Here is a 24029-nt window from a genome sequence, read left to right on the forward strand (position 1 = left end):
TGTAAGCAGGCTGTTTAGGTTTTTATGTTGGTAACGCCATGTAGCGCTCTATATGAAAATCACTGACTGTGCTGTGTGAAGTCTGTGGCTGGTCTGCATTGTTGTAATATTGCTATTGTAGTGTTGGGCAGTTAGATGTGAACAGCGCGTAGCGTTGCGCAGTTGGAGGTGAGCCGCCAGCAGTGGTGGATGTGGGGAGAGAGATGGCGGAGTTTTGAGAGCGGATGATCTGGACGTGTGTCCATTAGAGACAGTAAATTAGTAAGAGTGTATGTCATGAACTGATATATATATATATATATATATATATATATATATATATATATATATATATATATATGACACGTTTTGACCCTGTGGCTTCATCTTCAGATCTATTGAGTTGCGACAGCAACCCGTTATGACTGTATCGGAGGTACACATTAGAATACACAGTGTCCTCTAGCAGAGTGTTCAAAAGTCATTATATATATATATATATATATATATATATATATATATATATATATAATGATTTTTGAACACTATTAAGGTAAATACATTGTTTGTTCTCTATCAAAATCTTTCATTTGCTAACTATGCCTATCAGTAGTTAGTGACTTCAGTAGTTAGAATCTTTTATTTAGTTGGCAGTATTGGCGCTCGCTGTATTGCAATAGTTCGAGTAACGAAGATTTTTGTGAGGTAAGTTATTCGTGAAAGGTATAGGTTATTGTTAGTCAGGGCCATTCTTTTGTAGGGATTATTGAAAGTGAGATTGCGTTGCGCTAAAAATATTGTGTGTCAGTTTAGTGATGATCAGAATAAGAAAAGAGAGAAATGTCTGAGTACGTTCAGTTTTGCTCATAACGTAAGAGGTTTATCAGCACAGTAATTCATTAATTTTTCTAAGGGGACGTTCAATACCAGCCGACAGTGGCTTGAATACAAAGCTGGGGAGGTGAACACCAGACGAGGAAACGGAACTCGACGAAAGAATCCGTTTACAGTGGAGCACAGAACTTGAAGTCAGGGCAAAGACGTGGACGGAGGTAAACACCAAACGCAACCACTGTGAGCGACTTAACAACTAAGATGTCAGAAACAGAGCACACTGTGAAGCAAGAACCTGGTCCGAAGTAGTTGAAAATTCTACCAAGCACATACGCCATTCATTCCTTTCCCACTGTCCATTTTCTCTTTCAGTTTTTCTTATCGAATGAGTTGTCGCTGTGGTAAGACACGGGGTTTGTATTTGTGATGGTAATTCAAATCCCAATGCGCCATCTAGATTCATATTCCTGTTATTTCCCTAAATCACCTAACTCATACGTCAGGATGATTCCTTTGAAAGGAAATGGTCGATTTCCCTCCTGATACTTCTCCAATTCGAGCTTGTATTCGGTCTCTAATTTTTCTTCATGGATGTTTAAAGTCACATTTGCAGGATGGGCATTAATATATTGGAAAAACGTAGATATAAGCTGAGGATATAAATAAAAAATTACTTAAGGTATTAATTAGTATAAGCGGTTGTATCAATTGTAGCGTACAACCGCTGAAACATTAGAATAATTACGCAGTTCAATTGTCTTGCCAGCAGCTTTTTTATTGTTGGAGCGGCCCAAGTCGGGTGCCTATCTGCCATCACTGGAGATAATTAATTGATACACCGCCATTACTCTGTTTTATTGAGACGCAATCTCAGTAGGCGTACTCACAGTTACACACAGCAATGTAAGTGTATATGTAATTTAATTCAGTATAATACTTTGTGAATACAGTGATATTATTTAATCTTGTGTTTCATTTATGTTGCAAGCTATTGTTCCAGTTAAACGGCGTCTTGGTATGGCTGAAGGTTCCGTGTTACAAACTTTATGGATAGTCCAGCACGAGCCAAAACTTTGGAATTATTCAATCTATGAAGTCCGATGAAGAAATATTTTCAGAAGAGTCACTCACGGTCAAACTTACAATGAACGGACCTTACGCAAAAAGCTATTGTCAAGCTCCCAAAGTTTGTATTATGCACCGTTAAATAATTTATTCTCTGATCACATACTACTATCATTATCTATTATTCTTTATCTGTTTTATGACATTCTCAAACCAGACCGGAAAAGTCGATAAACAAAACTGGCGACTTCGTGGCATGGTCTTTTATTGTATTTGCTACATTGTTTTTCTTTGTTGCATGGATAATGGGATCATATCTGACGAGCCACTGCCATTGAATATTTGTAAAGACGAAACAAAAAGACGAACTATTGAAAGTGTTGATGAAACCTAGAATCTACACTTCATACTTGGATCCAAGGTAAGACATCAAATTTTTACAATAGAATGCTAGTCCAATGGCTTTCAGTAATTGTAGCTTGATTCCTAGCTTTGTCAAAATTTTCTGTAACCGTAGCAGCCATTTTTGCGCAAGATCCTGTATTCGAAATTATTTTTGTCACACAGTTTATTACAACAATACAGTCATACCATTCCACAAAATGGCCGAATTGTTTCATGAGCACTGTAAAATGGCAAGCAGCCATTAATGTTAATTATTTCACCATTATTGGAATTCTTGCCTCGTTAAGCTGACATTGGTGCCATAACAAATTCAAATTTTCAAACGTGTTTAAAATTTTTTATTGCAATATACATTACATATACCATGGTGGTAAAACGTAAACAATTAGCAAAAATGGAACACGACAGAAAACAGACGCAAACCGAATCGGACTTGGACATTGAACAAAATAGTGACAATGACTTAGAGTTGTCTCCAATCGTAACGAAAAATCAGCTGTTAACACGCCTAGTGAGGAAATTTCGTAAATATGCCGACCTCTAGCGAAGTAACTACATCCAGATGAAAGCCCATTCTTGTCCATGACGTCCTGTCAAACGACATGGCGAGGGCAGAGCAGTTTCGGTTGACAAATATTGCCAGTATGTCTGACGCTATTATCAAGCAAATGACTGAAAAAAAGACATTGACGAACACATGACAATTTTAGAAACGCGACATGATGAGATTTAAGGCTGAATTAAGAGCACTAAAAACTTGTAATGACACTTTGTGTGAAAGAGTAAACGAGATTAACACGAGACTGAGCGGCCAAGTGCCAAACTTGACTCAAAATTTTCCGAATAGAGCTATTCAAACTGAAGTCAAACATTTCAACGCAAATTGCGAAGCTGTTGCCACTCAAGTCGAATCTTATCCGTCAGTTCATGACTCAATAAAAAGACTCATTACTGTAATTGAAGGCAAAGTTAACATCATGGGTAAACAACTTACATGTAAACTGCAATTACACACTCACAACCATTTTGCTAACTTAAATAAAGAATTTCATGACTGGTTTGATCAGAAAAATAAAGATTTTGACCAATGTATAGAGGAAAAATTACCGATGGTTGTGCACGACGCCGTAGCCGAATTTGTCAAAAATACACTACTGGCCATTACAATTGCTACACCAAGAAGAATGGAGATGATAAACGGGTATTCATTACACAAAAATATTGTACGAGAACTGACATATCATTACATTTTCACGCAATTTGGGTGCATAGATCCTGAGAATTCAGTACCCAGACAACCACCTCTGGCCGTAATAACGGCCTTGATACGCCTGGGCATTGAGTCAAACAGAGCTTGGATGCCGTGTACAGGTACAGCTTCCCATGCAGCTTCAACACGATATCACAGTTCATCAAGAATAGTGACTGGCATATTGTGACGAGCCAGTTGCTCGGCCACCATTGGCCAGACGTTTTCAATTGGTGAGAGATCTGGAGAATGTGCTGGCCAGGGCAGCAGTCGAACATTTTCTGTATACAGAAAGGCCCGTACAGGACCTGCAACATGCGGTCGTGCATAATCCTGCTGAAATTTAGGGTTTCGCAGGGATCGAATGAAGGGTAGAGTCACGGGTCGTAACACATCTGAAATGTAACGTCCACTGTTCAAAGTGCCGTTAATGTGAACAAGAGGTGACCGAGACGTGTAACCAATGGCACCCCATACCATCACGCCGGGTGATACACCAGTATGGCGATGACGAATACACGCTTCCAATGTGCGTTCACCGCGATGTCGCCAAACACGGATGCGACCATCATGATGCTGTAAACAGAACCTGGATTCGTCTGAAAACATGACGTTTTGCCATTCGTGCACCCAGGTTCGTCGTTGAGTTCACCATCGCAGGCGCTCCTGTCTGTGATGCAGCGTCAAGGGAAACCGCAGCCATGGTCTCCGAGCTGATAGTCCATGCTGCTGCAAATGTCGTCGAACTGTTCGTGCAGATGGTTGTTGTCTTGCAAACGTCCCCATCTGTTGACTCAGGGATCGACACGTGGCTGCAAAATCCGTTACAGCCCTGCGGATAAGATGCCTGTCTTTTCGACTGCTAGTGATACGAGGCCGTTGGGATCCAGCACGGCGTTCCGTATTACCCTCCTGAACACACCGATTCCATATTCTGCTAACAGTCATTGGATCTCGACCAACGCGAGCAGCAATGTCGCGATACGATACATCGCAATCGCGATAGGTTACAGTCCGACCTTTATCAAAGTCGGAAACGTGACGGTACGCATTTCTCCTCCTTACACTAGGCATCACAACAACGTTTCACCAGGCAACGGCGGCCCACTGCTGTTTGTGTATGAGAAATCGGTTGGAAACTTTCATGTCAGCACGTTGTAGGTGTCGCCACCGGCGCCAACCTTGTGTGAATGGTCTGAAAAGCTAATCATTTGCATATCACAGCATCTCCTTCCTGTCGGTTACATTTCGTGTCTGTAGCACGTCACCTTCGTGGTGTAGCAATTTTAATGGCCAGTAGTGTAATAAACAAGTCGTAGCTTTGGCAGCTCAATTCATCACAGTACAAGACGAACAACTAAGAGATGACATACAACCGGAGTGTAGTAATGCTAATAATCAAAATGCTCGTTTTGGTAATGAAAACAGATACATGAATGACACGTATCCTCCGTACACAACACACACCTCACAGCAATAACAGTACACGCCAGTACACGTAGTAATCGTGACATTTATGGACAGTGCATTCCTTTCCATTCACCAGCCGATCACTACACTAACTACAGTGAAAGCAATCGATATTACAATAACAATGAAGAAGGAAGTCTGATTAAACATCGGCAATTTCAATCTTTCATCCCAGAAAAATTGGAAATTTGTGCTAAGGTCGGATGGTACCAAACTACTGAGGTCATCGGTCCCTAAGCTTGCACACTACTTAATCTAACTTTAATTTACGCTAAGGACAACACACACGCCCATGCCCGAGGGAGGACTCGAACCTTCGACGAGGGGAGCCGCGCCGGCCGTGACGTGGCACCTGAGACCGCGCGGCTACCCCGCGCTGCTTTATCCCAGAAAAACGTACTGTACATCCTGTAATTTTTCTGGAAGCTCTTAGAAATGCGTTCCCGAGAGCATGGAGTGACCGAAAAAGAATTTCTTACGTTGTAGGTTACATCCAGGTTGACGCAGCTGTCTGGGCATATAGTGAAGCGTGGCATACGAGCAATTTGAAAGAGCTTCCTTAGCCAAATTTTGGCCGCGGTCGGTACAACAACGTCGTAGGCAACAGATTGTGGATCCAGGGCCTTTCAATGCAAAAAAAGGCAATTTGCACCGATGTTTTGAGAAATATTTGAATATGGGACACTTTCTTGAAGAACCTGTAAGTACGCGCGATATACTCCGCGCACTGAAAGCCAGATCGCCATTTAACATTAAAGAGAAGTTACTGCAAATTCCAGACAATGATGCAGAATATTTTCTGACTGTGCTTGATTCAGTTGATATGTTATACGAAAAGCAACGTTCCGCACGGCAAAACAGCTGCCCCAATGTTTACGTCAGCGGCTAGCCAGCTTAACCCTCAGTTGGTAATATCCATCTCTTAGACGGGTATAAAAGCTCTCAATGTATTGTTGACAGACGTGCATTGTTACTTGGATCTGATATTTCAGCTATGCTTCATTGGTGAGTTGAACTTGCTACTGTGTGGACGTCATTGTCTCAGTACCACGATAGTATTGTTTTACTCGCACACAAACGTCATTCACATCGTCTCACAGGCAGATATTACTGTAGAGGTAAGATTTCTACTCCGTCTGACATACGGATATTACTCTAACCCAGTAAGTTTTTTTCTGTTATACTCTTTACTTTTCAAATATCTCATTACTTGTAGATGGCTACTAGTGGAGGGATACCCTGTGCGTCACAAAGAAGCAAAAGAATGGTGCATATGGCTCTAGAAGAGTTTGAAGAAAGCGATGATGATTATCATTCAGACGATTCGTATGTTCCTGAGGAAGATCACATTTCAAATTCAGACCATGACAGTGATTCTGAAATAGATGTGAGTGATATTCTCTGCACGTCCGAGAATGAACAAGATGGTGTTGACCCTCTTTGGAGTAGGGAAAATGATGACACCGAAACTGACACAGTTTATCATGGCAAGATGAACTACACTCCTCGAAATGGAAAAAAGAACACATTGACACCGGTGTGTCAGTCAGACCCACCATACTTGCTCCGGACACTGCGAGAGGGCTGTACAAGCAATGATCACACGCATGGCACAGCGGACACACCAGGAACCGCGGTGTTGGCGGTCGAATGGCGCTAGCTGCGCAGCATTTGTGCACCGCCGCCGTCAGTGTCAGCCAGTTTGCCGTGGCATACGGAGCTCCATCGCAGTCTTTAACACTGGTAGCATGCCGCGACAGCGTGGACGTGAACCGTATGTGCAGTTGACGGACTTTGAGCGAGGGCGTATAGTGGGCATGCGGGAGGCCGGGTGGACGTACCGCCGAATTGCTCAACACGTGGGGCGTGAGGTCTCCACAGTACATCGATGTTGTCGCTAGTGGTCGGCGGAAGGTGCACGTGCCCGTCGACCTGGGACCGGACCGCAGCGACGCACTGATGCACGCCAAGACCGTAGGATCCTACGCAGTGCCGTAGGGGACTGCACCGCCACTTCCCAGCAAATTAGGTACACTGTTGCTCCTGGGGTATCGGCGAGGACCATTCGCAGCCGTCTCCATGAAGCTGGGCTACGGTCCCGCACACCGTTAGGCCGTCTTCCGCTCACGCCCCAACATCGTGCAGCCCGCCTCCAGTGGTGTCGCGACAGGCGTGAATGGAGGGACGAATGGAGACGTGTCGTCTTCAGCGATGAGAGTCGCTTCTGCCTTGGTGCCAATGATGGTCGTATGCGTGTTTGGCGCCGTGCAGGTGAGCGCCACAATCAGGACTGCATACGGCCGAGGCACACAGGGCCAACACCCGGCATCATGGTGTGGGGAGCGATCTCCTACACTGGCCGTACACCACTGGTGATCGTCGAGGGGACACTGAATAGTGCACGGTACATCCAAACCGTCATCGAACCCATCGTTCTACCATTCCTAGACCGGCAAGGGAACTTGCTGTTCCAACAGGACAATGCACGTCCGCATGTATCCCGTGCCACCCAACGTGCTCTAGAAGGTGTAAGTCAACTACCCTGGCCAGCAAGATCTCCGGATCTGTCCCCCATTGAGCATGTTTGGGACTGGATGAAGCGTCGTCTCACGCGGTCTGCACGTCCAGCACGAACGCTGGTCCAACTGAGGCGCCAGGTGGAAATGGCATGGCAAGCCGTTCCACAGGACTACATCCAGCATCTCTATGATCGTCTCCATGGGAGAATAGCAGCCTGCATTGCTGCGAAAGGTGGATATACACTGTACTAGTGCCGATATTGTGCATGCTCTGTTGCCTGTGTCTATGTGCCTGTGGTTCTGTCAGTGTGATCATGTGATGTATCTGAACCCAGGAATGTGTCAATAAAGTTTCCCCTTCCTGGGACAATGAATTCACGGTGTTCTTATTTCAATTTCCAGGAGTGTATTTCTTTGCATGTATATCAAGATATTTGAGAAAACACATGTCAGGTTTAGAAACTATTTCATTTGAAACAGAAATATTAAATTTTGTGAATTTTGCAAAAGAATAATATCATTTATAAACTATTTATGTACAAACTAGTACTTAATTTTATAATTTTTTCGTATTGTATTGCAAAATGTGTTTGAAAGAAAATAAAAATAGCAGTATTAACTTTTCATCAAGCTTTTAACTTGTTATTTATTTTCAGTATTCACTGCAGTGAAATTTTTTTGAAAAATTTGGTCACCTTAGTCTCCTAGACGGATGTTACTTTAAACGCCATTTTTTCACATGTTATCAACTGAGGGTTAATCCTGGCGCGCCGGCTGCTGTCGGTTACGTAGCGCAGCAGAATCAACAGCTTCCTTCCGCAATACCAAAATCAGCATATACACCCCATTGTGAACAATAATCATAACATATCATACACAAAAAGCGGCAACCCACACAAGAGGCGCTGCAACAACAATAATGGAAATAACGGAAACGGAAACAATAAAAATAGAAACAGTTATCAGGCTGTACAAAATCAATAGCAAAACTGGAACAGTAACTTCGGCAATGCGTACCAAAATACTGGTCCACCACCTCAGTACATCATCACAGGTGCGTGACAAATGCCGCCACAGCTTGTACAAAATCAAAATTGTACTTTATCCACCAATCAGTAAGTAAGTCAAGGTGCTCAACCACAAAAGCCACAACAGATTGGAGAGTGGAATACACCACACCCTAATGTAAACATAATAGAAGTGTCAAGTGAAGCTCCACTTCAGCCTGTATCATCACCTGCACCAATTACGACGACGTCAAATTAAAGACAGCCACTACTGTGCCCCAGGTCGAGGCTGAAGAAGGTTTCCGGGGCGACTTCAGTATGAAATCATTGTCTGATACACCCACTGATGAACAACACAATGATTATGTAGCATATAGTTTTAAGCAAAAACTGTTATTTAAACGCTATAGTTTTCATGAGTGCTTATCTGATGAACTATTGCAGGAAAAAACACAATGTCGTTCAACTAGAAATGCACTAGTTTTAGCTGGAACTACTGGTATAGTAGGAGGTATTCCAACCAGTATTGTTTTGGACACAGGAGCGGCTGTGAGTGTTTTGCCGTATAATTTCTATAAGAAAACGACTGAATTTGAACCCGTACCAGAGTTTCCTGTTCGAAAGTGTAAGATTTTGACGGCCGTAGGTAATAAGTCTAGCAGAGCTACAAAACAGGTTTTTGTCACCATTAAGATAGGGACTGGAACATAGCAAAGGCCATTCCTCGTGGTACAGAATCTAGTTACTAACTGAATTATAGGTTTAGATATGTTATGTGAGAAGGACAGTATTATTGACTTCTCGAAACGTAAATGTTTCCTTAGACATAAGGGCAGTGAAATCACGATTGACTTGGAAAGCAGTACTCTCAGACATGACGAGTATTGCACTAGATGCAAAATTAAATTTTTTCAAGAGAGTGAAAAACAAACTCGCACCTGATGCAGAACATGATGATTTGTAAACATGGGTTAGCCATATGTTAAGAGAAACCACTGCTATGACTGGCGATGAACGCAATGATCTTTAGCAAGTACTATCTAAGTATACACAGATCTTTGCTAAACGACCAGGTATCATTAAGACACATGTTTATAAAACTGAAGTCAAGTCTCACCAAATTTTCTATCACAAAACATATAATGTACCACTATCTTAACAACCTGCGGTGTGCCAAGAACTTAAACGGATGTTACAGCAGAAGATCATCGAACCTTCCACATGTCCCTACTGTAGTCCATTCATTGTCAAGAAACCAAACGGAAATATTAGAGCGGTGTTGGACGCACGTGTCACGAATGAAATTATACACTCCTGGAAATTGAAATAAGAACACCGTGAATTCATTGTCCCAGGAAGGGGAAACTTTATTGACACATTCCTGGGGCAGATACATCACATGATCGCACTGACAGAACCACAGGCACATAGACACAGGCAACAGAGCATGCACAATATCGGCACTAGTACAGTGTATATCCACCTTTCGCTGCAATGCAGGCTGCTATTCTCCCATGGAGACGATCGTAGAGATGCTGGATGTAGTCCTGTGGAACGGCTTGCCATGCCATTTCCACCTGGCGCCTCAGTTGGACCAGCGTTCCTGCTGGACGTGCAGACCGCGTGAGACGACGCTTCATCCAGTCCCAAACATGCTCAATGGGGGACAGATCCGGAGATCTTGCTGGCCAGGGTAGTTGACTTACACCTTCTAGAGCACATTGGGTGGCACGGGATACATGCGGACGTGCATTGTCCTGTTGGAACAGTAAGTTCCCTTGCCGGTCTAGGAATGGTAGAACGATGGGTTCGATGACGGTTTGGATGTACCGTGCACTATTCAGTGTCCCCTCGACGATCACCAGTGGTGTATGGCCAGTGTAGGAGATCGCTCCCCACACCATGATGCCGGGTGTTGGCCCTTTGTGCCTCGGTCGTATGCAGTCCTGATTGTGGCGCTCACCTGCACGGCGCCAAACACGCATACGACCATCATTGGCACCAAGGCAGAAGCGACTCTCATCGCTGAAGACGACACGTCTCCATTCGTCCCTCCATTCACGCCTGTCGCGACACCACTGGAGGCGGGCTGCACGATGTTGGGGCGTGAGCGGAAGACGGCCTAACGGTGTGCGGGACCGTAGCCCAGCTTCATGGAGACGGTTGCGAATGGTCCTCGCCGATACCCTAGGAGCAACAGTGTCCCTAATTTGCTGGGAAGTGGCGGTGCGGTCCCCTACGGCACTGCGTAGGATCCTACGGTCTTGGCGTGCATCCGTGCGTCGCTGCGGTCCGGTCCCAGGTCGACGGGCACGTGCACCTTCCGCCGACCACTGGCGACAACATCGATGTACTGTGGAGACCTCACGCCCCACGTGTTGAGCAATTCGGCGGTACGTCCACCCGGCCTCCCGCATGCCCACCATATGCCCTCGCTCAAAGTCCGTCAACTGCACATACGGTTCACGTCCACGCTGTCGCGGCATGCTACCAGTGTTAAAGACTGCGATGGAGCTCCGTATGCCACGGCAAACTGGCTGACACTGACGGCGGCGGTGCACAAATGCTGCGCAGCTAGCGCCATTCGACGGCCAACACCGCGGTTCCTGGTGTGTCCGCTGTGCCGTGCGTGTGATCATTGCTTGTACAGCCCTCTCGCAGTGTCCGGAGCAAGTATGGTGGGTCTGACACACCGGTGTCAATGTGTTCTTTTTTCCATTTCCAGGAGTGTATTACCTCTACACACTAAACCAGAAAATTTAGAGGAACAATTACAGAAATTTTTAGAAACTAAGTACTCTTCCACGATCGACTTGACAAATTCGTTTTGACAAGTGGCAATCACTCCTGATTCCAGAAAATATACTACTTTCTTATTCGGTATACTGCTTTCGGATTCTGGGGGCGAACATACCAATTCTGTGTTCTTCCTTTCGGATTGAGCGTCAGTTCAGGCGTATATATTACTGCTTTGGATACTGTGCTTGGTGACGAGTTGGTTGAGACTGTTACACCACATTATGTCGATGTTCTTTTGGTAGCTACTAAGATTTGGAATGAATATCTTGATACCTTTGAACAGATTCTGGATAAATTTGCACAAGATGGTGTAACAGCTAACCGACAGAAGTTAAAATTTGCTTGTAGTGAGATTAGGTATCTTGGACACATAATTAATGCACAAGGTATACGCCCTGATCCAGGTAGGTTGGACGCTATTATGAATTTTCCTGGTCCTCGCACTAAAAAACAACTGAAGTCATTTCTAGGACTCTGTTCTTTCTTTCGACGTTCCATGTCACAACAACTATTGAACAGTAAGCATCTCCTAGTTTTACTGAAGAGGAATCAGATATGGAGATGGTCAGAGCCGTGCCAGCAAGATTTTGATAGCATTAAGCACACATTGGTCAATGCAAACATTTTAGACCATACAGAGTTTAGTTTAGATTTTTGTATGACGTGTGGCGCGTCATGCAGCGGCTTGGGTTATTGCCTGTTTCAAGTAGCTAAGAACGGAGAAGAGGAACAGGTAAAAATCATTGGATTTGCAGGCTGTACTTTAAGTGAATGTGAATGTACTTATTCAGCCACTGAACTTGAAACTCTTTCTATCGTCTGGACTTTCAAAAAGTCTAACTGTTATTTGTATGATAAACAGACGAAAATTTATACAGATCACCAAGTTATGACATTTTTGTTAACATTTCAGTTAGTTCATTCTAGATTATCTCGCTGGGCTTTATCTCTGCAGAATTACTCTTTTCAGATTTTATACATTAAAGGCAGCTTCATTTCTAATGCTTTGTCTCGTCTTCCACAAGGTATGAATGATTGTAACACTGATCTTGATAACATGAGCAACTACAAAATACTCCTAATGCGGGAAAAACAATATTACCAATATTACATTAGTTTGTGTAGAAATATGGCAGCTTCGCAAAAATCTGATCCGCACTGGAACTTCAGTCATAGATCAACCTGACCATCCACTGTCTAGCCGTTATCTGATATATAATGATGTGGTATTGTATCGCCGTCATCCTGATGGCTCTAACTGATGTTTATGTATTTCCAAGGATTTTGAACACAACTTAGTCTGGCACACACACCTAGTTTGGGGACATTGTGGTACGAAGAAGTGCCTTGCAAAACTTAGCACGTATTGTTATTTTGCCAATATGTGACGAAAGATTCACGCCTTAGATAAGTTCGTACCGACTAAGGTCCAAAGCGAGGGGAAAGATCCACCGTGGTATAACAATCATGTACGAAAGGTACTACGGAAACAAAGAAAGCTTCATCATAGGTTTAAGAGTAGTCGAATCATAGCTGATAAGGAAAAGCTGAACGAAGCGAAAAAGAGCGTAAAGAGAGCAATGAGAGAAGCATTCAACGAATTCGAACATAAAACATTGGCAAACAATCTAAACAAGAACCCTAAAAAGTTTTGGTCATACGTAAAATCGGTAAGCGGATCTAAATCCCCTATTCAGTCACTCGTTGACCACGATGGCACCGAAACAGAGGACGACCGAAGAAAGGCAGAAATACTGAATTCAGTGTTCCGAAACTGTTTCACTGCGGAAAATCGTAACACGGTCCCTGACTTCAGCCGTCGCACGGACGCCAAAATGGAAAATATTGAAATAAACGATATCGGAATTGAAAAACAACTGCTATCACTTAGTAGCGGAAAAGCATCCGGACCAGACGAGATACCCTTAAGATTCTACAGTGATTATGCTAAAGAACTTGCCCCCTTTCTATCAGCAATTTATCGTAGATCGCTGGAAGAACGTAAAGTACCTAGCGACTGGAAGAAAGCGCAGGTCGTTCCCATTTTCAAGAAGGGTCATAAATCAGATGCGAATAATTATAGGCCTATTTCGCTTACGTCAATCTGTTGTAGAATAATGGAACATGTTTTGTGTTCTCGTATTATGACGTTCTTAGATAATACAAATCTCCTTCATCATAACCAACATGGATTCCGCAAACAGAGATCATGTGAAACTCAGCTCGCCCTATTTGCCCAAGAAATTCACAGTGCCGTAGACACTGGCGAGCAGATTGATGCCGTATTCCTGGACTTCAGGAAGGCATTTGATACGGTTCCGCACTTACGTTTAGTGAAAAAAATACGAGCTTACGGAATATCGGACCAGGTTTGTGATTGGATTCAGGATTTCCTAGAAGAAAGAACACAACATGTCATTCTTAACGGTTCAAAATCTGCAGATGTAGAGGTAATTTCGGGAGTACCGCAGGGAAGCGTGATAGGACCTTTATTGTTTACAATATACATAAATGACTTAGTTGACAACATCGGTAGCTCCGTGAGGCTATTTGCAGATGACACGGTTGTCTACAAGAAAGTAGCAACATCAGAAGACTCGTACGTACTCCAGGAGGACCTGCAGAGGATTAATGCATGGTGCGACAGCTGGCAGCTTTCCCTAAACGTAGATAAATGTAATATAATGCGCATACATAGGGGCAGAAATCCATTCCAGTACGATTATGCCATAGGTGGTAAATCATTGGAAGCGGTAACGACCGTAAAATACTTAGGAGTTACTATCCGGAGCGATCTGAAGTGGAATGATCACATAAAACAAATAGTGGGAAAAGCAGGCGCCAGGTTGAGATTCATAGGAAGAATTCTAAGAAAATGTGACTCATCGACGAAAGAAGTAGCTTACAAAACGCTTGTTCGTCCGATTCTTGAGTATTGCTCATCAGTATGGGACCCTTACCAGGTTGGATTAATAGAAGAGATAGACATGATCCAGCGAAAAGCAGCGCGATTCGTCATGGGGACATTTAGTCAGCGCGAGAGCGTTACGGAGATGCTGAACAAGCTCCAGTGGCGGACACTTCAAGAAAGGCGTTACGCAATACGGAGAGGTTTATTATCGAAATTACGAGAGAGCACATTCCGGGAAGAGATGGGCAACATATTACTACCGCCCACATATATCTCGCGTAATGATCACAACGAAAAGATCCGAGAAATTAGAGCAAATACGGAGACTTACAAGCAGTCGTTCTTCCCACGCACAATTCGTGAATGGAACAGGGAAGGGGGGATCAGATAGTGGTACAATAAGTACCCTCCGCCACACACCGTAAGGTGGCTCGCGGAGTATAGATGTAGATGTAGATATCTTGTCAGAAATCTAAACCTCAGAACATATCTTCATACATAGATCTACATTCCATAATACCTAGCAAACCTCTGGAGACCGTAATTATGGATATAAGTGGTCCATATCCAACAAGCAATGGTGGTGTGAAGTGTACTTTAGCATTTTATGACGTATTTTCTGAACATGTTAAGCTGTACGCCACAAAATTTGTAACTGCTAACGCAATAATCAGACGATTCTCACGTGACTGCATTCCTCACGTGGGAAAATCTAAGGCAATTTTATCTGACAACGCCACGTACTACACAAGGTACAAATGGCGTAAATTCTAAAGGACAATAGCATTAAGAGCATCTTTATCTCGAAGTTTAGCCCACAATCTAATCCTACTCAACGAATTTTCAGGAAACTGAACAGATTCATGAGGATATATATTCCTACACAGCATTCTAATTGGGTTTTGTCACTATTTGAAGAAGTTCACAACAATCTGAATTTGTATGACACAACCTATACACCTAACGAGCTTATATTCGACCGCAAAGGAGCAAATGAGTGGAGCGATCCGTTGCCAAAATTTCATCTCAGCAGCTGTCGCATGATGAAAAAGTAAGAGAAGTACTAACCACGCTGATGCAGCATGCTAATGCAAGAAACAGATACTTCTCTAGTACTATTAAGGCGCTAGTCGCGTGAGTCAATTACATCTCTCACAGTTCGGTTGCCAGTCAATGCGAGGAGCCATATCGCAGAAACGTAAATTGCATTTTGGACTGGTCACTGTCCTGCAGCTCTTGAGCTAGCTGTAGGTTATAAAAATTACGCTATATGTTCAAAGACAAGTGTCTTTGTTCAACGATTATTGAACGACATATGTATAAGACATCACATGATATACTTTAGACATTTACGGATATTTATCCTTTATGGTACTGTATCATATACATTAAGGGTCTTCATTTATCTGTTACAGTAATATAAATAACTTATTATGTAAATGTCTGTACTGTCGAATAATTTTTCTATAAAGGCGATTTCATCCTAGGACGTACCTAAGAACACAATACCTTTCTGTTGGAAGAACAGGTTTAAATGGTGGAGGAACTTGCAGGTATAGTGTGTTAAGTTTTCTTAAATGTAGGTTCTTAAAGTGGAAGTTATCTAAAGATGTAACTTTTATTCAATGTAAGTTTTAGTTTGATTTTCGTAGAGAGTATTTACTTCAGCTTCTCAGCAGCCCCGGATCTTCCTTATCTCCGAACCAGGGCAAAAACTTGATAGTGGCGCCCCCCACCTCCCCCCACCCCTCCCCCTTGAGCGTTTATGATAGTAAGTCAAAAATTGAAAAAAGAAATTTATTTTCAGAAGGAATATTATGTAAGTGTCATACCAAAAATCACGAATATCTCATGACGACATGAGGATCGAGGTAATCCTTCGGCATTCCCTCTCTCCTCATGGGAGGCGATCTGATATTTGCTATTATTGGCTTCATTAAAAAAGCAAATAGTTAACAATTTCAGCTAGAAGGCGAATACTCGTTTATAAAGAATGATTAATGTATAATACGGCGTCTCATAGACGGTGGAATTTCCTAAATAATGTAACTCGTCGTCTTTGAGCGGCAATATAAACTGAGAAGAATACGGATCGATATGCGATCCTTCACTATTTTGTTCACTGGAGAACAAATGAAGCCTTGAGCGCTAAACACTTGTACTGTTTTTCTTAAGCAAGACGGACGCAGATTTGTGGCGGTCTGATTTAATTTTTACTAAATGTATAAAAACGTGTTCCGTCTGAGTTTGAATGAAGTGTAAAAAGAAGAACTGTTATAACTTATTGTGACGACGCACGGGCGACTCAAGAGGACAATGGATATATAAAAGAGCGCTCAATGGACATGAACGGAGCACTATGCAACATAACTTCTGAGGTCATCAGTCGCCTAGAACATAGAACTAATTAAACCTAACTAACCTAAGGATATCACACACATCCATGCCCGAGGCAGGATTCGAACCTGCGACCGTAGCGGTCGCTCGGCTCCAAACTGCAGCGCCTAGAACCGCACGGCCACTCCGGCCGGCTAAAAACATGTCAGCAGCAATACCAAGCGCTGAAAATTTGGGATATGTTAGTAATACTATACTTTGGAAACTGACATCATGAAATAAACCTGCACAGTGTTTTACCTGTGCCTCAAGTGTTTAAAAGGATTTTATTCCCTTAATATTTATATATCTCTGCTTTCATAATTGTTTATGAAATTTTGAAAACTGATGTACTTGGAAAGTAATTAACATCAGACCAAATTCATTCAAAATCTGCGTTGCTGACGTCCAGTTTAAAACTAACACAATTCAAAAAAACAAAGAACACAATCCAGGCAAAGTAGGTGTATATATATGAAATTACGAAACGAATCCTCTCTGTCAACGTACTTAATCCATATTTCCACACTAACACACTCTAACAAAAGAAAACGACGCACCACGAAGAAATTATCCGAAGAGACGAAAATCGGTAGATGTGATATACAGTCGTGGACAAAACGAGCGAGACCCCTCGCCTTTCGTTATGCTGATCACACAGCTTTAAAGTCTGCTACAAAGCATAACAGGCAAGGCGACGAAGTGCTATCAACATTCTATGGACAGGTGTGAAATTGGAAAACTATCCGAACTTTGTCAGACTGTTTTCAGCATGTGTAAGACTATATTAATGCTGTGATTCTTGAGTTTCTCCCGGCGTATTTGATAAAATATCCACGGGTATGCTGCCGGTCTATAGTGTCCAACGGGCACAATATTTCGGCGATCAAACATGTCGCCATCATCAGGTGAACTGACGGACTGAGCTCCTGTGAACGTGCCGGCACGGAGATCCGTACGCTATGGCTGCTCAGAGGGAACTGGGTTCAGTCGCGGCGGCGGCCGATTTAAATACCCTCCGCCCGCGGCGCGCTCCCTCCGCCGTCCGCGCCCAGCGCCACGGTCGCGCGGTGGAACAGATTGCGACGGCGTCTGAGATGACGTCGGTGTGATGGCTCTGTCCGCCGTGGTCGTCACAACTATACGTCTGCTCGATTTACTCTTGATTAACCCGATCGCTGGTTCCCAAGCCTTGCTAAGATTATAGCCACAGTCACGGTTTATGAGGTCGTCATTGGTGCGAATTTCGATGGCCTCTCTAACAACGCTGTCCCAGTATCTCGACGTCTGTACCAGAATCCTCGTGCGGTCATACTCCATGGCGTGATTTTCCGACAAACAAATCAAGGACAAACAAATCAAGGACGCAGATTTACCGGAGGGTGACGCTAAGAAATTGTTACCCCAAGGTCCGGTACCGCCTAGACTATATGGACTCCCGAAGGTTCACAAAGAGGGGGTACCATTACGCCCCATTGTCAGCAACATCAGGGCACCTACATATTTGTTGGCCAAATACCTGAGGGGAATATTAAGTCCTTATGTGGGTAAATGCCCTCATCACATCCGTAATTCCGTGGAATTTGTTAAACGCCTTGATAGCTTCAGGCTGGATGAGTCAGATATCATGGTGAGTTTTGACGTCGTTTCCTTGTTTACGAGGGTACCCCTGCGAGAGTCACTAGAATTGATTAGTCAGAAGTTTGACGAGAAGACCACTGAACTTTTTAGGCATGTCTTGACTTCCACGTATTTTCTTTTTAATGGAGAATACTACGAGCAAACGGAGGGAGTCGCCATGGGTAGCCCACTCTCACCGGTGGTAGCGAATTTGTACATGGAGAACTTCGAGGAGGAAGCCCTGTCGTCATCCGTATGGAAACCTACTTGCTTTTTCCGTTACGTGGACGACACGTTCGTCATCTGGCCACATGGTATGGATAAACTCCTTGACTTCCTTACACATCTAAACTCCATACACCCCAACATCAAATTCACTATGGAGACTGAAACGGAGGGTAAATTACCTTTCCTTGACGTCTTGGTCAAGAGAAGGGCTGACGGCACCCTAGGTCATGGGGTGTATCGGAAGGCTACGCACACTGATCTGTATTTGCATGCAGACAGCTGCCACCACCCTTCACAGAGGAATGGGGTACTTCAAACTCTAGTACATAGGGCGCGCACTATCTCTGACGCAGAGAGTCTACCCCAGGAATTGGAACATCTGAGAACTGTATTTCGAAAAAATGGGTACTCAGAGTGGCAGATTCAACGTGCTCTCCGCCCAACCACTGCAGCACAACCTGTTGAGATGGATGAAGTCACGAGGGAGGAGGTAGGCACTGCATTTATTCCATACACAGGCGCACTCTCGGGGAAAATCGCCCGCATTCTGAAGAAACACCGGGTCGGAACTGTGTTTTGTCCCCCAAATAAAACTCGTGCACTGGTGGGGAGCGCCAAAGATGACCTCAGGTTGAGGAAGGCCGGCGTGTACCAGATTCCGTGTCAATGTGGCAAGTCGTATATTGGTCAGACGATGCGCACCGTCGAGGATCGATGCCGTGAACACCAGAGGCACACTCGTCTGATGTATCCGAGCAAGTCGGCGGTCGCTGAACATTGTTTGTCGGAAAATCACGCCATGGAGTATGACCGCACGAGGATTCTGGCACAGACGTCGAGATACTGGGACAGCGTTGTTAGAGAGGCCATCGAAATTCGCACCAATGACGACCTCATAAACCGTGACTGTGGCTATAATCTTAGCAAGGCTTGGGAACCAGCGATCGGGTTAATCAAGAGTAAATCGAGCAGACGTATAGTTGTGACGACCACGGCGGACAGAGCCATCACACCGACGTCATCTCAGACGCCGTCGCAATCTGTTCCACCGCGCGACCGTGGCGCTTGGCGCGGACGGCGGAGGGAGCGCGCCGCGGGCGGAGGGTATTTAAATCGGCCGCCGCCGCGACCGAACCCAGTTCCCTCTGAGCAGCCATAGCGTACGGATCTCCGTGCCGGCACGTTCACAGGAGCTCAGTCCGTCAGTTCACCTGATGATGGCGACATGTTTGATCGCCGAGATATTGTGCCCGTTGGACACTATAGACCGGCAGCATACCCGTGGATATTTTGATTATATTAATGCTGATTAGTGTGTTCAACACAAAACCTAAATATAAGATATAAATGAATGAAGAAACGCTAATTAGTATGAACTGCACTAATAAAAATGAATTTCAGCTTATCGAGATAACATAACTGTTTTAGAAAGACAGAGTACCCCAGATCGTTAAGAATTTGCAAAATATTATGCGCGTTCCACCGCGAAACGGTCTGTGTCAGCGTTCAGACCAGTCATACTCGATTACCGTTGCTGACCTACCATGAAAGTGTGCAAATTTAGCAATTCGTGACGATTCATAACGAAATTCAGTTAAAAATCATTCAGTGTCACACGTAAGTCAATCCAATTATTCACAAAAGCGGAAAAAGTAGGCAGTAACAAGTATGAAATTCTACAATATTTTCACATTTACATCCACAGGGCGCCGGTACAGAATAAAGGTAGCAATAAAACGTACTGGGTGCGCGAGAATTTCTTAAAACTGCTTTACTACTAGGCTATCTGCCTCCATCGAGATTAGAACCCAAAACAAACCAGACCTCCCTTACACTACGCTAGTGGATAACCCAGGCAAACAGCCCTCTATTATTACCCCAGACATGAATAAGACGGCAATTTCGCAGTGAAAATGGCAAAATGATCTGCAGTTTCTGTTGCATACAACTTTCTGGACTAAAAAACATGAATTTTCTACCTTTGTGTCACCGCTTATGTGACTATCATTCGGGATGTTTAACGAAATAAAAAAATGCTGTTATTAGCGAGTAAATTTAGTAGGATAATTCTGCACCACCCCAGTAAATAAACGGTTACGTAGCTGCCAAACGTATTCTACAATGTTTCGAATTCTCCATTTGACTCGCCACAGCCAGAAAACGTTTATTATCCGAAGTGTTTCTTAAGCTAGCTAGCAATGGGAATGCTCGCACTTATAAAACGCGGTTGCATTAATACTGGAATCTGAATCACCACGTGTGTAGGCAAATGGATTTTATTTGCATTCCTTTAAACGTGATTTAGATCGAAAGCGTAGCTACGAGTAATATGCTGATGTATCGACTGCAACTAGAACATGTCGAATAAAGAGTAGGGGGAATTATTTATGTGGCCCTCATCTTCATTAACTGTCATAGCTATATTCGTTGTTAGGATTTCGTCACCTAAATCGGTAAAAATGGAATGCTACTAGTCTCACTTTCTTGACCATCTATCTGTCTACCCAACCCTTAAACCCCGTTAACCTGGAGTACGGGTAGACATAATAAGCGCAAATGTATCGCACTTCCTGCGGTAGACGGTCCCTTGGTGATGTAAAAAAGTGAGCTTCTATGTCAACGCAATCTAAAGATACGGCCGTTTATGTAAAGAAAATTTACGCGAAAGGTCAAAAGATGGCTCTAATAACTATGCGACCAAACTGCTTAGGTCATCAGCCCCCTAGACCTAGAGCTACATAAAACTGCCTGACCTAAGGACATCACACACATCCATGCCCGAGTTAGGATTCCAACCTGCGACTGAAACAGCCGCGCGGTCCGTGACTGAAGCGCTTAGAACAGCTCGGCCACCGCACCCGGCGAAACCCTTTTCACCTCATGTATAATGATAATGATAATATATACTGTCTACTGAGGAGAAACTGTATTCGCCAGCAACTCAGATCGTTTGATCACGGAACTTTTATGAAGCTACATTAGAATTTAGTTCGAAGCCGTGTGCAATATCCACTTATAAACACCCGAGGTACGAAGACGCTGGCAGCTAGTGCAGTACCATAACAAGTAGCTAAGAATTTATTGTTATTGGTCCAATCATGACACTTTATTTCAGTATCAATTTAACGCACCTATGTGTCTGTCTATGGCTGAAAATAATGAACAAAAAATAAATAAACAGCAAACAACTTCGAAGCTCAAATCAAATGTAACTCACATGTCGCAATTACAACATAATTTCGTTGTTACATCTACATGACTACATCTACAGGATTACTTTGCAATACAGACTTACGTGCCTAGCAGAGGGTTCATCGAACCACCTTCGGACTATTTCTCTGCAGTCCCACTCCTTAACAGCGTGCGGGAAAAAGGACCACTTAAATCTTTTCTTACGAGCCCTTAATTACATTATTAGTATGGTCATTTCTTTCTGTGTAAGTTCCTGAGGTAATAATGTTTTGGTTTTCAGAACACATGTTGGCGATTGAAATTTCGTGAAAAGATCTCGCGGCAACGTAAAACACTTTCATTTTCATGAATGTCACCCCCAACTCGCTTATCAAATCTGGGTATCTCCCCTATTTCGTGACATTACAAATCGTATTACCGCTCCTTGGACGTTTTTGGCATGCACCATCAGAAAAATGTTCAAATGTGTGTGAAAACTTATGGGACTTAACTGCTAAGGTCATCAGTCCCTAAGCTTACACACTAGTTAACCTTAATTATCCTAAGGACAAACACACATACACCCATGCCCGAGGCGGGACTCGAACCTCCGCCGGGACCAGCCGCACAGTCCATGACTGCAGCGCCGTAGACCGCTCGGCTAATCCCGCACTGCTGCACCGTCAGTCACGTCTGTCAAGGATCCCACACCGTGTAGAAACGCTATAGCATTGGACGGACAAACGCAGTGTGGCAGTGTTTTCAGTAGACCTGTTACGTATTCTTAGTGTGCGGCCAATAAAACGCAGTCTTTCGTTTTCCTTCCCCAAAAACATATCTTTGCGATCGTTGCCGGCCGTGGTGGCCGAGCGGTTCTAGGCGCTACAGTCTGGAACCGCGCGACCGCTACGGTCGCAGGTTCGAATCCTGCCTCGGGCATGGATGTGTGTGATGTCCTTAGGTTAGTTAGGTTTAAGTAGTTCCAAGCTCTAGGGGACTTATGACCACAGATGTTGAGTCCCATAGTGCTCAGAGCCATTTGAACCATGACAGCTAAGAAACGGACTATCCAAATAAACAAACATTTCCGGTTCAAGTCGTTGCAGTAGGTCTACTACACAGTAACTTTAACTAGGAGCAAAGTCCATTAGTAGGCCGTTATCTGGAAAACCAGCCTCCGTAATGCAGACTGCCACTACAGGAACGAAAATCTCTGAACATGTCAATGAGTAGTCGAGGAAAGTGGACGCATTCTGTCAACTGAATCGCAACGCACGCCACTTACGAGGGGACCCGCCAAGTGTCATACCCCGATCTTGCTGAAACTTCGTTCAGCGAAAAATGGGACACGTGTCTCGGCTTATCTGCAAACATTCCACAGCTTCTGAGATAACGACGATCAAAGTTTTTAATGCGCAGTTGCTGCAGAGTAGATACCTTTTAGCGTGTAAGGATTCAATTGAACCGGCGCCTCAGCGGCTACTGTCGCGACTTCAGAACTTTGCGCTGCCAATTCGAAACCCGGTTGTTCCTTCAGGTTGTAAGGAGGTTCGAAAATATTTCACATAATTTTCTCATTCGTTTATTATTTTTTAATTCATTAATTACACAGAAAGTTAATTTACGAATAACGACAACATTGTTTCAACATAAATTGGAAAAAAAACATTCGTAGATAATTTTGATAGAGAGGGAGGAAAATATAACAATAAAGAAAAAACAATATGGTCTCGAACTCGGAAATCAAAGTTAAGGAGGAACGACGGTAGCCAAAGAGCTACCGCTTCAACTGCATTCTCGGGCGCAAAAGGTATCTACACTATAGCAACAGCGTGTTGATAACTTTGACCGTCGTTTTCTCGGAAACGGTCGAGTGTCTGCAGATAAGCCGAAATACATGTTCGCTTATTTTGTCCTCTCCTTCACTGAGCAAAGTTTCCGGACAATCAGCGTATGGCACCTAGCGAGTTCCCCTCGTTAGCCGAGTCGCTTCTTACGCCCGGCGAGAACTATGTATGACTCAGAGTAACTTGGAAACAAGGCGAGCGAGGATAAACACGTTTTCCTTCTTATCAGGCAACCTTCTACAGCTAAAATTCACGGAGTGTTCTTCAGGTTGCCTCAGATATTTCAGAAATGTTTCTTGCGCTAGGCCTGCCGTATATGCAAAACCTAAACATTTCATTTCATGCAATATTTATCAGGATAAGACATGACGTGAACGGACCAGTCCCTTCTGAGAAAAATTACAGATTCTAAGTTGCTCCACTATGTAATGAGACGGGTGCGGGCTTGCGATTTCTCGTTAATGCCATCCATTTCCGTGTTACACATACTTGGCCATTGCGCTGTGGCTGCAGTCGTGGAGGAGGCAGTCTGTTTCCTACTAGCTGTTT

Source organism: Schistocerca piceifrons, chromosome 5 (genome assembly GCF_021461385.2).
Source record: "Schistocerca piceifrons isolate TAMUIC-IGC-003096 chromosome 5, iqSchPice1.1, whole genome shotgun sequence".
Taxonomy (NCBI): domain Eukaryota; kingdom Metazoa; phylum Arthropoda; class Insecta; order Orthoptera; family Acrididae; genus Schistocerca; species Schistocerca piceifrons.